Raw genomic sequence first — 17,124 nt, 5'->3', positions numbered from 1 at the left:
AACCAATCAGAGCAACACTAGATACATCGCAGCCGCCTCTTGGTGCGTGATTGGACCGATGTGGGTAAAATCGTGAAATGATAGGGTGCGAGGAGCTGTCCAGACAGTTCTTCTTTTGAACAGACAGGAGGAGTGTCTGGCAGGCCAGGCAAGGTAGCCCTACTCAAAACCGCACACATATATTATTGAAAAGACAATGTATTTTCTCTTTTTTTTTATTGCAAGAAGTGCATATTTTACAAATGTGCAGGGGGGCACAATACATTTAAAGAAAAGGAAAAAAGAAAAGAAAAGAGAGACAAAACAACACACATGAGGTATGACATAGGACAATAGACTAGTTTGAGCTACAATTCGTACCATTAGTGCCGCTGTCACTACAAACACCACAATGTATTTTCTCAGTCATCCAGGTAGTTGATTAAAACTCAAAAATGATGAATTAAAACAACTGGACTTACTTAAAAAAAAGAGCTGACAATTTCACTGCCCATCCAGAGAGGCAGAGGCAGCAAAACTAAAGCACAATGAAAGAATCAGGAAACAATTTCCATTCACAACTTTGTGCACAGGAACAGTGTGTGGGAAAAACACAGAGGTTTTCTCAGACTCCAAAGCGACCAATTAGAAGCGGTAACGCAATTTAGCGCGTTAGGTGTGCACGGGGCTTAAAGGATACGTGCATTTGTTATCAACGTACCCTTGTTTTGCCACTGTGTAAACTGTACCTAAGTTTGACTTCTAAAAGCCAGAAGAATGGCCAAAAATGGATCAGGCGTTTCGGGAGATTCAGAATAGCTTCTGGACTTGAGCTACAGCCAGAAGAAAACTGTTGTTCTACAGCAGGCCTATATAATGAAGAAGAAGCAGCGGATCTGCCTTCTTCACTAAACATCACAGATGAGGAGACAAATGAATACAACGCTATGGTAGCCAAGTTGGGGAAGCACTTTGTTGTGAGAAGAAATGCCATTTTTGAACGTGCAAGTTCAACGGCAACAAGAAATAGGAGAGACTGCAGGCAGTTTTATTACATATGCCCTGGCAAAGTGGCTATAGAGAAGATGAGGGCTGTCGCCAGAGGCGTAGCTTGCCATTAGGCAAGGCAGGCAGCTGCCTGGGGCCTCCAAGCCAGCAGGGGCCCCAGAGGGCCAACAGATTTGACAGAAACGACCAAGGGAATACAATCACTGCAGCAGCAGTGACAAGGTGCAACGACAGTTGGCCGCCGCATACCCATTGAAAGGGCCCCTCCCTTACGAGAGAGAGAGAGACAAAGAGAGAGAGAGAGACAAAGAGAGAGAGCAGCGTGTTGGGAATAAACAGATACAGCTCCAAAGGAAAGAAAGGAAAGAAAAGTAGGATAAAACAGGAAGGAGAGCAAGACAGCAGCGAGTGTAATAAGTTACTGTAGTTGTATGTCTCCGAAGTGCGTTGTTTTAGCAGCCTTCATTGTTTGCCTTCAAATATCATCAACAAGCTATCATTTACAAAGAGTCTTCTATCAAACTGTCTGCTTGTTATGGACTCTGTAAATGGGGTTGAATGCTGTAGGAAGTTTGTAATAGTGATTATATTATAGAATGTGCACTGTTAATTTATTTAAACCTCTTAACCCCCACCTGAACCAAGACATTTTCTCCAGTTCGACTTTACCCAAAATCTAAAAGCTTCTTGAAAAAAGCGTCAAAATAGCGACAAAAATCAGGAGAAAACGAGGATGAAAACGCAGCAAAAAACGAACAAAAGTGACAAAATGAAGCCTCAAAAGAGCAACAAAAAAGTGGCAAAAACTCAACATAAGAGCAACAAAAACATGCCAGAAAAGCAACAATAATATCACATGAAAGTGGACAAAGCGTGGCCGAAACCACAACAAAAAATAGCGCATGAAAAACACGACAAAAACACGGGAATCGCTTTTGTAGGTCTTAGCTTTCAAATGAGGCATGTTGCTCTCCAGTCGCTTTTTGATGTGGGTAAAGCCGAACTGGAGCTCTGTTAAAGAGGGGGTATTATGCTTTTTCAATCACATAGCACCAGTCTATAGCACACTACAATGATGACAAAACTTTCTGTTGGTTTGTAAATGCAGTAAATTAGAATAACTCCCTTTCCGACACGCCCCCTCCACACTCTGTCTGTGGCATCAGTGGGGAGGGGTTCTGCTGAGGAGCAGTGGTTGGTTACTCGGCTGGTGACGAAAGCTCGGAGGCGTCTCCAGGAGGTGGGGGCGTTCCTAGGAGGACTTAGGCAAACCTATCCCTAAAATGGCTGCCTTCAGAGTTTTTACAGATTACTCAAAAATACGTGAATGTGCCAAGGCAACACTTCAGGCATGTTTTTAATGAGGGAGTGACATAATAACATGATGTAAAGCTTAAAAAAGTCGATTTTACATAATACCCCCCCTTTAAGGCAGGGGTTCAGAGGTTAATAGTGGATAGGAACCCTCTTAGGACAGCAGAGGGCAGCACTGTACATTTATTCCACTGGTCTGCCAAACAATAAGACACAATAAACATATTTCTGTTTCTGGTTTTCATGCTGTTTTATGACGCATGTGCAGCACCAGTCAATACGGGTAAAGTATTGCAATTCTTAACTGATCATAATGTATTATAGATAGATAAAAATATGATCATGTGACGAAATCATCCCAGCCCTGATATACACACTGTGATAAACACACCATTTTATTTGGAGACCGTTTTATTTGATTTCTCTTCTGCATAATGTTCAACAATTTAACAAACAGGAATCATGTTAAAACACAATATAACATTACCAGGATGAGGTTTAACATGTAAAACACTTAAACCATTTACACAGAGAAAGTCTTAAAGTTTGGCTTTTAACCAATTTGGCAGCAATATTTTTGGGAATAGTGTCAGTAAAGGTTCTCGATAAATGGAGGCAGCGTCACACATAATTCATATACTCACAGGCAGCACACAATTACTACCCTCTATGGCTGGAATAACACAATATCCCTGGGTTACAATGATTCAAGGGCTTTTGTCAGTTAAATCATGCATTTATTCACTGAGGTTTTTTTTTTTTTTACCCACAAAGTAAAATCTGTCAGAATGGGGGAGGGGTGGGGGAAAGAAACCTGTTTCTAAAACACACATGGGCCATGGCAGTACATGCTGAGGATCACAGTGTGTTCACATTTCACCTAAAAGAAAATCCTTATTAAGAATGAGTTGTGTTCTTACTCTCCCATATTTTAATTGATGACCAACCCCCCCACCCCGCCAAAAATAAAATAAAAAATAAATTGGGTAATTTTCACAATGCATTTCACAGAATATCAGAAAACCCATTCATTCATGCATATTCAGATATGTGTAATAGGTTGAGTTTTCTTAGCTTTCTTCAGGCAGCTTTGTCTCTTTTTTTAATGTTATGTCAACAAGACATGGTCCTGGGAATCATGAGCTTTTGGTTTGACACGCACCTGTGTGAATGCTCTCTTCATTTCAATCGTATTGTTCCCGGAGACCTTTGTTCGTTTGTGGTAAGGCTGTGTCTTTTTTGGCTTGAAATTGTGAGAAAAAATAAATAAAAAATGCAGCATCACCAGCAATGCTTTCAGAATTATAATGGACACACCAAATGATTTGACGGATCCAAAAACGCAGCCAACAAAAGTCAGGCTGCATTTTTGGCACAGCTAACTGTAAGCTCCGATAGTATCTGAGAGTATTGCAAAAGGAAAAGGCTGGACTGGGAGGAGCAGCAGCTTATAGGAAACACAGGGATCACACGTCACAACTGTCTAATCAGTAAGCACACATGAAAATAAACTACACACAGTTCTCAAATTGTGGCCAGTATCTCCCAAGTCAGAAGATGACATTTTTTCGTGTTCAAAGTTTCATCCTGGACGAGAGTGAAAGATATTCACACATGACAGGGGACAGCTAAGGGTGTATTCTGTGTTTCAGAAAGGAAATCCTGCACACCATCAATCCTTGCAGAAAATGTATTTATACACTTCCAACATTTTGACCCGACTGTAAATGTGTTCATCCTACGCACCTATCTTTAGTCTCCTACCCTTTCTCTACACTTTTGTATTCTTTGTTTTTCCTAAATAATCTTTGTGTCGCCACTTTGGAATATTCAGATTGTTTTTTCCTCTTAAAGATCGGACACAGTTTTCATGAGGCTACGGATTTAATCCCGTTAACCATCTTGAATTACATGGCGAAGTTGTATCTAATTACTAATAAAGTATTACATTTTTGATAGTTTCTTTGCAGATTTCCACAATTCATCATATATTCCTATGATTCCCTGTCTTTTTCACTCCACTATTTTACCAGTTGATGCATCAAATGCCCCAATGCCCATTTGCAACCTGACAAATCACTGTATTTTGAGGGAAATCAAATTCAATTATATTAATGTCCACGCTTGATAAAGACACCATCCCAAATAAATAAATAAATCATCATATAAAACATTTAATTGCCATCCTTCAACCCAGTCAGGACTTCTTTTCTCAGAAGCTTTGAAGACTCACTGTGAAGCTTTGGGCACTCGAGTATGAGATTGAGAATCACTGGTCTAGTTGATGTACTTGATCCCTGATTGGTTAGATTTAGTTTAGTTTAATGGATGATTATGAGGTTAGGTTTCTTTATTTGTACCTGTAGGTAAATAAGAGTACCTCTGTCTACCTCCGTCATTCTCTTTCTTGTTTCACACATACTCAGTGCATGTATAGTTTCTTTGTTGATATGTAGAAGGAAGTACAAAATAACAGCAAGAGAAGCAGGTCGCTAACAGATACAGAATAAACACTCATGATTCAAGATGAACAGTACAAAATGTCCTCTGAATACACAGTTAAGATGTGCTCATGAGAATAAGGGAGTGTGCTCTTAGGTAAGACCCTGAATGCATGTGGCAGTTTTGCTTACAACACTCATTTCTCTTATGTGGACTATGGCTTAGGCCCTAGTCAGGCAAAAGGGCATCCAGTAAAAAAAAAACTACTACAACCAAAAAGATAGACTTCTATAATTCAGACGACATAGAGTCGTTCATCAACCATGCTCACATGTCTTTTAAATCCTCTCATTTGACTTACATACAGGTATAATCTTAGAAAAATATAAATTAAGTAAACCTTGTTACAAAAATAAACAAAAAAATAGTTTATCCACCTGACAAAAAGATCCACTGATATTGCACAGCAAAATGTGTTCTTTAATATAACACCACTTGAATAAAAAGAACACAATTGATGTCAGCAAAATCCTTAATTGGTCATCTTATTGTTGTCTCCCAAATGCCAAAGTGCAAGAGCAGCATAACCCCAGGCCCTCCTCTCAATTCAGGCAGAGAACACAATTAAACAATGGCTGTTTTAATGTGTGACTGATTCAAGGCACAGCGTTCTAAAAGGGGTCAAATGGTCCGTGTTAGTGCAGTTCAGCTGCAGAAGACTGTCCCAGAGGTGAGGGTGGCTCCTGATGGCTTCAACTCTCTGTGAACACAGAGCAGACAAGGTGACCATTAGTAACTGCAGTATCACATTTAAACAAACAAACAAAACATGATAGTAAAAAGTCATACAAATGAAAATCAAGTGTCAGATATGAGCATAAGGTATTGTTGCATAATATAATAATGGCTTACACTTGTATTGCGCTTTACAAGTCTGTGTCACCAAGTTTCTCAAAGCGCTACAGTGTCATCATTAGTCATTCACACCAACCACCACCAACCACTCACTCACACACTACATTCATTCAGGCCTATTGTACATGTTTTAGTGAGAGGGGAAAAAAACGGGACATTCTAGTGAAGCACGAGCACTAACTGCTGCACCACCGTGCCAGATAAGCCATTTCTGTTGCAGATACTAATTGTACCCATGTTGTCTGTAGTAACAGGATGTGTAAATAAGTAAGTTTATAAATACTTTAAAAAAATGGTTTGGTAGTGTTATTAACATGACCTTTTTGTGTCCCCAGATGTGTATAAAGTTTGGCTCTCTAGTCCCCAATCACATACTAATTAGTGCAAGAGCATACTGCATTCATGAAGTTCTTCGCTTTCAAATGAGGAATGGCACGTTAATGTTTAGTAAATCCTTTACTCTGTCCTTTAGTGCAGTTTAATTGTAGTTGTAGGGCCTTTTAAAACCACTAAAGTCCAGGTGCTAAATTGCAAATACTACTTAATATTAGTCCATGCCATTTTACTGTGTGTTTATTGCTCATTGTTTATTCATAGGTTCCCCATTAGTGGCATCAAGCTGCTATTCTTCCTGGGGACTTATTTAAATTAGTGAGTTTCAAACTCAACCATACAGTAGTATAATATATTTGTGATAATTCATCCATTTTCATCAGAATATGAGAATGACAATGACAATCAGTGTTGCACCTAATTTATTATTAGAACCTGTTAATATCATTAGTGGTGCAAATCTGATATATAAATGAGTTTGCGCTGTGGCCTTTTAGCGCTTATGAGAGACAGAATTCTCAACAGCAACTGCTTTTGGCGCCACATCACACACCATCTATTTTACACATGTGCAAACGCTTAGTAAATCAGGCACTGAAAACACGTCCAACAAACTTTACCTTTAAAGCCATGCTTGGTCATTACAAATTCTGATGTTTGATGTTTTAGTTGGGTGCCATTTTGGGAAACCCCTGAACTAAAGAATCTCGTCAGTCTATCACTTTAGTCTGTAGTAAATGGTCTCAATTTAAGTCAGTTGCAATTCCTTTCTTTGTATACTTGACCAAAGCATTAATGCATCAACATCATATACTTTACTTGAACCCCAAAGGCAGCTCTTTTACCTTGGCAGCATACTCTGCATGAATCATACAGGGCCTACGACCCTGCAGTCCACCCCCACAGCGTCTTCCTCGAAGTTAATCCCACCCACAGCGGCAGATGGTGCTGGAAGCATGTTCCCTCAACTGCTCCTGTAGTTATGAATGATTGCGAGGTCTTAAGCATTAAGTTGGATCAGTGTAATCCAGAACAACATATGCAACAGCCCACCAGGCCACATCAGCAGCATTTAGGAAAACTTCCCTTTCTCCCTCACCAAATCATCAAACTAAACTATGAGGTGATAAGTTCATAGCACACACCTTCTGATCAGAGCACGATGGAACCAGTCACAGAGGCATGTTCTGAATCAGTATCATATATTTGTTATTACTGGTGAACGTGGCAAATTAATGCAGACAAAACTATGCTCGCCACGTCGGCTATAATCCTTCAGAAGAGAAAAAATACACATTTTGAATAGTGCCCTGCTCCTGTGACCACAGGGTGACCTTTAGTATTAACAGTGTCTGTTTTTTTTTTCTGAATGAACATCTCAATCTCATCCTGTGATCACTGTAGCTCTGTAACCGCCTCGGATCTGTGCATAAAGCCACACAATTGAAGACTTAAACTCCTTTTTCTACAATGTTTCCTTTGTTAGGATGGATTACTATACTCTCTTTGAAACTTAAACTAAGATTTGTGATCATATCTGCTTAGTATAGTTAGATTTAAGGGTGATTGCAGGTCAGATATCTGTTGAATTGTATTTCATTATTTCAATTTAAACTGTGCTTAATTCTACTATAAGTATAAGCCATATTTAATTTCGTTCTACCAAACTGAAATTGACTGACATTCTGTACGATTAGATGTTTTGCAAATGTAAAAAAAGATTGAGTATACTTGACTGCCAGGGAGTGAAATGTGATGTAGCGTAACATGTTAAACAATGTAATATATTTTATACAGTCCTACCCTTTGTTGCAACTAATCAGAATCCCCGGGCATCACTTTGACCAATGAGACGAGCTTCTCCTGTGACTCAGCCTGTCAGGTCCAATCAGGGGTGAAGGGGGCGGGAGCTTTATTGTGTACTTTTGAAAGTTTTTCTCACTCTTCTCATTTTGCAACTTAGCAGTGACTGTCACTGCCCTGGCCCTGGCCGTCCCGGAGCCACGATCTGTCCGGAAGTTCTATATATGGGCATCCGGTCTGCAGCCAGAAACACAATACTTATTGTTTTAAACCTTATTTTTAATTGTAACATTGATTATGGTGATTTCAATTGATATTTATGTATTTATATAAAATTAGGCAAAAAGAAAATGCTGACAAGAATTTTTATATTGCTAGCATTAGCATCAGCAGCGAATGCCCTGATGCATTCAAGAGACTGGGTGAAATGCGAACATTTAAGGAGCTTACTATTAATGCATGGCATAAGTCTCTCTTTCTGCTCTTTTTTCTCTTGTCTGTCCTCTTGTGGTGCTTTGTGATATATCTGATGATATATCTCACCACAATGTGAGAAAAATGCATTTTGAACTTGCAATTTCCCACAGTAGAAACGATGAATATGCACACTTCTTATTGTAAATATTACATCATTTATTTGTTTCCAGGTGAGAGCAAACTGACCCAAAAATATTAAAATGGGAAAGAATATTTAATTTTAGTTTGAAAATAACTTTAGTTTTTTTAATTTTATTAACTCCTCTCAATTTTGAACCTGCACGTTCATGTTATATTGCTTGTTTCCTCGACCTTACTCTTGCATATCACTTTTAGGGCTTCGATTTGCCCGACCTGAAAAAAACATGAATAATAATGTCATCAAATGTTCGCATTTCGCCCATTGAACTATATTTTACCTAGTCACTTGAATGCCCCCGGGCGTTGAATAGAACTCCCGGACTGATCGCGCCTCCGGGACAGCCAGGATAGTGACAGTGGCTCTCTGGTCCAATCAGGAGGGGATTGTTTACTTTCAAATTCTCTCCCCACTTTGCATACAGACGATCACTTTAGGGGTGTCAAACTAATTTTGGGTTGTGGGCCAAATTTCTGCTCCCACGGCGGGTCACGGGCCACATATAATGTAGACAGCAAAATACTGTATAATCAATAAATGAAATATAATGAGCTGTGATCTTAAAGTAGAGCTGATTTGGTCAAAGCCTGACAGGACTGAAGCCTGATGAATAATAATAATAATGACTTACACTTGTATTGCACTTTACAAGCCTCTGTCACAAGTTTCTCAAAGTGCTACATTGTGGTCATTATTCATTCACTCCACACGCATGGTAAGCAATTATTGTAGCCACAGCCACCATGAGGCAGACTGACCATTTACTTGGCAATCATATGTTGTTTATATCCTGAAGGGCATGAGGCCCGAAACGTCACACTCAGTGGTGTAAGAAACAAATAAAAAATTGGGAGCTCTTACTGCTGTGCAGACCCTTGCTTTAAATCACTATATCCTGAACTCTCATTGTGTCAGTGTCCTCTATCATCATCCATCAATTCAGCTTTTACTCAAGTCAGTTGGTGTCACAGGAGACTGAAAACTGAGCTATGGACTAGATGAAGTGTAAAGAATAAAGGCACATAGACAAGTACTTCATCTTTACACGTTCACGTGTTCCTAAAGTGACTGTAAAAATAAAGACAGTTGTGTTGGTGTATGATCATTAATTTAAATAACACAGTTGTCAAGATTCTTTTTATCTTAGTCACCACATGACATGTAATTACTACTATGCATAAAGCAGTGCGTAGCTTAGAATAGTACAATGGCAGATTCCGGGACATGCATAGTGCTGCACCTTTAGCTTTAACCGACAGTAACACAATATCTTGTAGACAGTAGTCATTATCCATTGTGCACCTGACAGCGTAATTCTTTAAGAAGAGAACACCATTTATATCCGTTTGTGGTTGCTGTTGTAAATTGGCACTAGGAGGTGCTGTAGGACATCCATAGATGTCCTTTCTGTGTGGGCGGGGGTGGGCCGAGCTTTGCTTGGCCTGCACATGTCTCTTCTTGTTTACTTCAGTTTTGCTTCATTTGTTTCTAATATTTTTAATTTACCCGTTAGCCCTTTTTAAGTCCACCTTCCTGCACATTTATCTGCAAAGAAGATTACAGAGAATCTCTGAATGAAATAGATCTTGGTTATATTGCATACATAGAATATGGACGCGCACAAGAGCTGACCTTTTGCTGCAGTAATACATTCACATGAAAAGTATGACATTTGGGTGCTCTTTTCACTCCAGCAGCCTCAACCCTCTGGACTATTTTAAGCATAAATGTTATGCATTGAGATGCAAAGCAGGTTGAAGGCAGAGTCCTATTTGTATCTTTGCCTTGTTGATAGATCACTCACTAGTATTGACATGGTTAAAAGATACAACGCGTGAGAACAACTGCACAATGATTCATCACATTCAAGATGCAGCCATTGCTTTGTAGAATCTGCACTTTCTCCCTCTAAGAGAGAATTGTTTTATTCAGAAACATGGGGTGATCTACTCAGATGTTTAGTGTTATCCTAATTTGTAATGATTTATAAATTCATACTGATGCCAGTGCTAACCTGGACAGAAACTCTTTTCCTATCTCGGCATAACGGATGTCGAATTTTGACAGAAACAATAGCAGCCATACACACTGCTTTCTCTTTATATTTGAAATACATTAGAAAGATCTCCAACAAACACGGTTTAGAATAAACAGAGAATATTGTGGCTGGCCAGGCTAGAGAAACAAGGCACTGTAGAGGTTGTGTGTGACAGCCTGGCAGTCAGTATTCTGTAGCAAATATTAAGTCAATACAATTTAAAAAAAAATCATATTTCTATTTAGACTTTAAATATGCATACCCTCTATGCAGTTTTAGTGCGGAGGTTATGAGGTGATGAGATCAAAAAGAATCAGGAGGCTTCACAAATTATATCTTCATATTTGAGCAGAGGAATAAAAATATACTAATATATATTTATCTATGGGGAGTGTCTGAACAGAACCCTCAACATTGTTAAAGTAAATAATAACTCAAAGTTGACGCTCATTTGGCTTCTGCTGCTAGACGTCATCTGCATAACCTCTGTAATATCTGCTATTCAAATTTGTAGAACCCAATCCTAATACACATTCTTAACATATAGTGTTAAAAAATTCAGACAAAGGCAGGAGAACTTAAGAGGGGTGTATTCTCCCATACCCCCTCTCTGTCCTCAGCTAAGACATGGAAGATGGTGGATAGTGCATTAGTGGCTCCAGCCATTGAAGCTCGCAAGACTTAGCTTAAGCCAAAATGTTTTTTCAAGCATTTACACAAATAGGCCAGCGTTTTAAAAGGATCTGCACTCATTTCAGCTCTTAGCACACACAGACATCACCTAAATCTGGATGAACTGAGGCAAAATTGACACTATCCAAATCTGTTTTCACACCCAGCCAACATAATCCAATGGTCGGGCTGCATTTTGCATGAAGAGAATTATGGTAAATCTAAGGGTGTTATGCTCTGGTAAAATGCTCTGCAGCTGTTACAGTAAATGATACAAACTCTCCAACCAGTAGCGACCAGCTCTCCAACCCTTTCCAAGTATTTTTGATTCATTTTCTTAATCTCAATCTGAACATCAATTAACATTTAGGTAAACATGGTAAGGTATATAAAGAGGAAACTAAAGCCATTTCCTTTAACTGTGTTGAAATATCATCCTGGCGACTGACACAAAAAATGTGATATTTGTTACATTAAAAAAAAGGTTGTTGTTTAGCATAAGTTATTCCCAAACTTTTCCTGTGCATAACTCATTAAATATATTATGTTCCCTGTTTGAAACACATTTGGATCTGCTTTTGGAAGTTGAAGTTACTGAATAACTTCTTGCACAACACAAATGAACTTTGTAAAATTTTCCTGTGATGGAACAAAAATGTTGTTCGTTCTCATATGAATGAATGCAGTGCATCAGTTTTGTCCTCAGTCTTTGGCCTGAAAAAAACAAAAAAATGGTGAAATGAATGAAAGAACACTCTGCACCGTTTAATGGCCACGTCCCACGGCTTCACACCCTTTCCCTCACCCAGACATAAGTGAGAAGAGCTGCGCGACTCTCAGCATCAGAGTTGCTCAACAAAGTCACACACAGCTGAAGCTCGCTGCGTGAACTCAGGGCAGACGCTTCAAAGAGAAATATCTCCAAAGTGGAAATGTTGACATGTATTACTATGTATTTTGATATTGTGCATCAGTTTTTACATTTGGATGAATATAAGAACTTAAATTACATTTCACACTTGCAACAAAGCTTATGCTGAAGCCTGATTTATTTCAACAAGCACTTTTCTGAAAGTCAAAGAGTTATCTGTGATTCTAAAAACAACACACAAACAACTCTCACTAATTGTATCCTGCAATGGTTTAACGATGAGATGGTCTGACACTCAGTCTTCAGAATGGCCCTTGGGCTCGGCAGAGGTCGAGGTCAGCCTTTGTCCCAAAGGTAAAGCTGTGTTAACAGATGTGCTTCACAGCTCACATATGTTGTATATAAATAAATACATGTGTAAACTATGGTGGCCTGAGGGCGGTTTGATGTGCCGAGTTAACGATGATGAAGTCAATCGAAGCCGTGATGAGCGTCCACTGGGAGACATTGACCACACTGCACATAGCCTTTGATCCTTATCAGTTCAGCCACATACTAATATATGAGGTCAGACATGGTGAACACTATAATGGGAGTGATTAAATATGTGAGTTCATGCATGAGTGATGTGGCACGTGGAGCTGAATAAAGAGGAAAAAACAGAGGCGTGTGACGCAGCAGAGCCCCCTCATCTGTGCATAATCACTAATAAGACTTTCCCAATTTAAGACCTTACAAACAGCAGACTGAAACTCTTCTGAGCATGTTATGGATAATCTATGTGCTATCTGGAAATGAGTAAATGTAAATGTTAAAGATAAAGATAAAGTACATTACTGGGTGGTTTGGGAGAGGTTGTAAAACACATGCCCTGATGTAGACTCATCACAGCAGCACTTCTCACTAGTGTTCCAGCATCACACTGAAGGGTCACATTATGCGTGTCTGTGTTCATCTGCCAAGGAAAAGGAGAGTGGAATCGGACAATTTATGCAGAGTTGTAAATATTTGTAGCCCGCTGGTTATCTCTGTTCAGGCAACAAGGCACTCTATTTCATCTGGGGACCTGTGAAATTATGCCCATGCAATCATGTTGTGATATGATCATTGGTCAGGGCTGCTATCTCTGATGCAGGGTGAGTTGATCTCTACAGCAAGGTGAAAATAAATGCAAATGCAAGAGCCATAAGAATCATTTACAATGTAGGATTCAGAGTACAAATATGATATAGGATTCAGAGAGCATATTTACTTCTCTAATGGCCAAAAGCACCCCTGCCTTGTAGAGCATAAATTAAGTAGTAAAAGTAACAGTAAGTCTCAACACATTCCTGTGTGGAGTTATGATTTTTTAAAGAATAACCAGAATGCTCATTCCAGCCACTAGGGGGCGGCTTAAATTAAGGACCTGAAGAAAATATTTTCACATGTGTCCAGCAGAAGCCACTGACATAATAAGAGATCAGGATATAAACAACATATAGCCATGTGGTAAATGGTCAGTCTGCCCCAGGACGGCTGTGCTTATCACCACCGAGTGTGATGTGAATGAATAATTACTACTGCACTTTGAGAAACTTGTGACACAGGCTTGTAAAGTGCAATATAAGTGCAAGCCGTTATTAACTAGAGTGAAGTTGGGGCTTTGACACAGCTCATTATTTTTAATTTATTTGTTATTTTTTGGTTTATTTGGTGGGGATAGTGCATGTTAATGAACATACATGGGTCTCATGCATGTAAACAAGCCACACCGGATTGTAGCCTTAAACTAATTTCCATCCGTTGTCCCACACTCGCTCTCTCGAACACACTCTCATTCATCCTCGTCTATTGTACATGCTTTTATTATTATTCATTTATTGAAAACATGTTCTCCATAGTAATAATAATAATAGTAATAGTAATAATTACATTGCATGCGGCCTGCGGTGGAAGCAGAATTTCGGGCCCACGACCCAAAATGAGTTTGACACCCCTGTTCTAACGGCTGAGTTGAATTTTACAAAAACAAAAGTTAGAACAGCAGTTTAACAAATGAGCATTGCTATTAAAATACCCAAACAATATTATTTGATACATACTGTGTAATGATTTGTATTTGATGCACTATAGTTATTTTTAATTCTGATATGGAAAATTGTAAAGAAAGACGAAAATTGTAAAGAAACACTGATTAGTGATGGGCAGAACATGCCTCAAAGTGTGTGTCACTAATTGTGTCACACTGTATCACACAGGGTTAGGCTACATTGTATAGGCGCCATCTGGTGGTAAAAAGCATTACAGGAGTGACCCTGAAAAAAGTGCACTCAACACTGACTGAACTCATTTATTCTCATTGAGAAATGTGAACCAATAAATCGTCGTGAATGAGCTTGTTTAACAGCTGAGAGTGATAATTTAGTGAGAGGAAAACTGCTCAGGATAATGAGACGAGAAAACAAATTAAGGAGATGTATCACCGATACATCTTATTCTCTCAAAATAAAGCCACTCACCAAAGAATAGTGCTTCAAGATTCAAGATTTTTTATTTGTCAGCCATGTTAATGGTTTGAAATTATGCTTGTGACAATAACAAGGCATATTTGTGTTGTTGTTTACCAGTGGATGTCAAGTCAAAGGACTAAATAATCATAGACCTTCACCTGACTCAAACGACCCTCTGATTATAAACCTGGTGCTCTCCGCTATGCTCTCCCCTATGTCAACTAAACAATATACTAGGCCAGACCTCGGCAAATTACGTCCCGTGGGCCGGATGTGGCTGATTGTGTGGTTGATTGAAGAGATGATTGAATCCGGCCCACAACTTGTAGGGCATAAATTTTCGAGCATGTAAAAAAAAGGACTCTAGCCCATTCCTTTGCAGTTATGATTTCTTTTTAAGAAAGTACTAGAATGCTCACTCCAGCCACTAGGGGGCTGCTTAAATAAAAATAAACGGAAGGAATTCCACGTGTCCAGCAGAGGGCACTGATGATATGGATATAAACAACACATTGGCTACAGTCCTACCAGGCTCATTGTTTTTCATTTAATGAAAAAAGTTTCCTCAATAGTATTTTCCCAATCAAAACATATTTTTATTTAGGAGATTTTGTTTATGGACCCGGCAATAAACTCCCCATGTATGTTTTGGCCCCCAAGGAAATGTACTTGGAGACCCCTGCTATCGCTTCACTTCCCACAAACTCCGTTTGAAGGAAACACAGAGGTGCTTTCAGTGCGATGGTTCAAGTTAACGAGTATAAGAAGCTGAATAAGCTAAATAACGATGCACACACATGCGCGTCCTTGACTTGATATGGCTAAATATTTTCAGAAAATAATAGTCCTACTAAATACCAGTATCAGATATTCAAAATACACAATTTAGTGTAATGTACAATAGGATAAAGTTGCAGAATAAGTTCGAGATATTGTTGGTGCGGCTCCGACTCAATTCAAGCTTCTTATGTGGCCCCTTATGGAAATTAATTGCCCACCCCTGTACTAGGCTATGTTTTTGTGCTACACTTCAATATCGCCTGAAAAAGATGAGATGGCTCTTGTGCTCTTGCTTGAATCATTTTGTAATCAGGGCAAATTCGCCTGGTGTCCAAAGATTTGGGCTGCTCGAGACTGAGAGCACCCACAGGAAAGGAGGAATTTATGTGGTAGATATATCTCAAATGACAAAATGAGTAAAGTGTTGCTCTTTCATTCCACTGGCTGCTGCTGCATGTTACGTATGACACTATATGATACAAAATGGCACAGTGAAAGTGTTGGTCACATGACTTTTCTTCAAATGATACACTCACGACACAGCTCGGCCGAAGTGCCGCTTTCTGTGCTTGATGTGTGTGTCGATACCTCGGCTCATTTAGCCCATCACTAACGCTGATAAGTGGTTATGATATGAAAGTACGTATTGAGGGTTATAATATATCGTTTTTCACATGTCATGATGTGACAAAATATAAATGGTCAAAAGTTTTGTCATGATTGTCACAGTGGAGTAAAATCATGCTAGAGAGAAAAGCGCCACCTGATCTCATCGTGGCCTTTTCATTTACCACGAAAATGAGAACTAGAGCAAAAGTCTGGCCTAAATGAAAAACAGCCTCTATTTTGATCTTACAGTTTTCCTACAACAACCTCCAAACACACTGGTCAGTCGAGTTGCTAGACTTAAAAGTGTGATTTGTCACTCAAGAGAACATGCCTGCACTGCTCTGCCTTCTGCTGCTGAGCTGTATATACTACACCAATTCAGGACACTGTAAAACACATGGTGAGGCTGAGACAGGTATACTGCAGCGCACTAGCAGTCCATATCTGTGCAAATAATTCATTTTTCATTTGTGACCTGCAACAATCAAAAGCGCTGATGGCTGTAAGTGAGTATTATGAAGGCAGAGTGAACAAGACTCTCAAGTGAAAAGGTCAAGGTTTACAATTTCATTGTCTGAAAAGCACTGAATGAGTGCTATAGTGGTCTAATGTCAGTCGTGGCATCTACAAGCAAAGAAAAAAGTCATGTAAGCAGAAAACAAGGCAACAAAGAGGCTTGAGAGGAAGGTTATCTAACCAGAGGGACTGAATGCAGCGCTTCCACATGAATGCCCAGTGCCATCATTTCTGCATCATCTGCCTCAAGAGCAGCAGGACGACATGCATCTACTGCACCTATACGCCACCGCACATGTAGAGCGGGGCCAGGGGATAAACGCTGTTGCTGCGGACAATTAACAGGCTCCTTACTGTATTAGGGCCCCAGATCCGATCAGTAAATGGGCAAATGCTGCTTGAGTAAAAGAAGCATAAATGGCTGCTGATCCAATTTGCACATCCTACTCATTTTGCACATGAGCAAACACTTGGTAAATGACCCCCTTTATGTGGAAAATAAAAAAAATCAAATAAGTGTTTGTCACTGGGTAACGACCTGAGTGATCCATGCGTGCAAATATATCAAGCCTTAGAGGTCCATACATTGGGTGAGTTATTGATGGTAAAGGAAAAAAGAATTGTACACACTGTACGAAGAGAAGAAGGTGTAAAGGACATAATGACATAGAAAGCCATAATGAAATCCTGATGAAACCTGTGCTGGGACAGAAATATTTTTAAACATCAAAATGTT

At 39.3% G+C, this 17,124-nt stretch overlaps 1 protein-coding gene and 1 long non-coding RNA gene across 2 annotated transcripts in view; both read right to left on the bottom strand.

Annotated features, from left to right (window-relative positions):
• Positions 1–4,057: 4,057 nt before the first annotated feature.
• The window catches only part of LOC306959419 (potassium voltage-gated channel subfamily A member 5), a 29,606-nt gene continuing 16,539 nt past the window's right edge, over positions 4,058–17,124 (bottom strand). Inside the window, exon 2 of the mRNA XM_079551530.1 lies at positions 4,058–5,503. The gene's annotated coding sequence lies outside the window, so the exon portion shown is untranslated. The remainder of the gene's footprint in view (positions 5,504–17,124) is intronic.
• LOC306959315 lies at positions 15,111–15,499 on the bottom strand. The gene is made up of 2 exons (XR_013792612.1): positions 15,342–15,499; positions 15,111–15,151 (listed from the first exon to the last, which is right to left on the bottom strand). It is a non-coding gene; the product is annotated as an uncharacterized lncRNA (long non-coding RNA).

Source organism: Gobius niger (genome assembly GCF_951799975.1).
Source record: "Gobius niger genome assembly, chromosome: 2".
NCBI classification, from domain to species: domain Eukaryota; kingdom Metazoa; phylum Chordata; class Actinopteri; order Gobiiformes; family Gobiidae; genus Gobius; species Gobius niger.
This window is presented reverse-complemented; position numbering and strand designations above follow the sequence as displayed.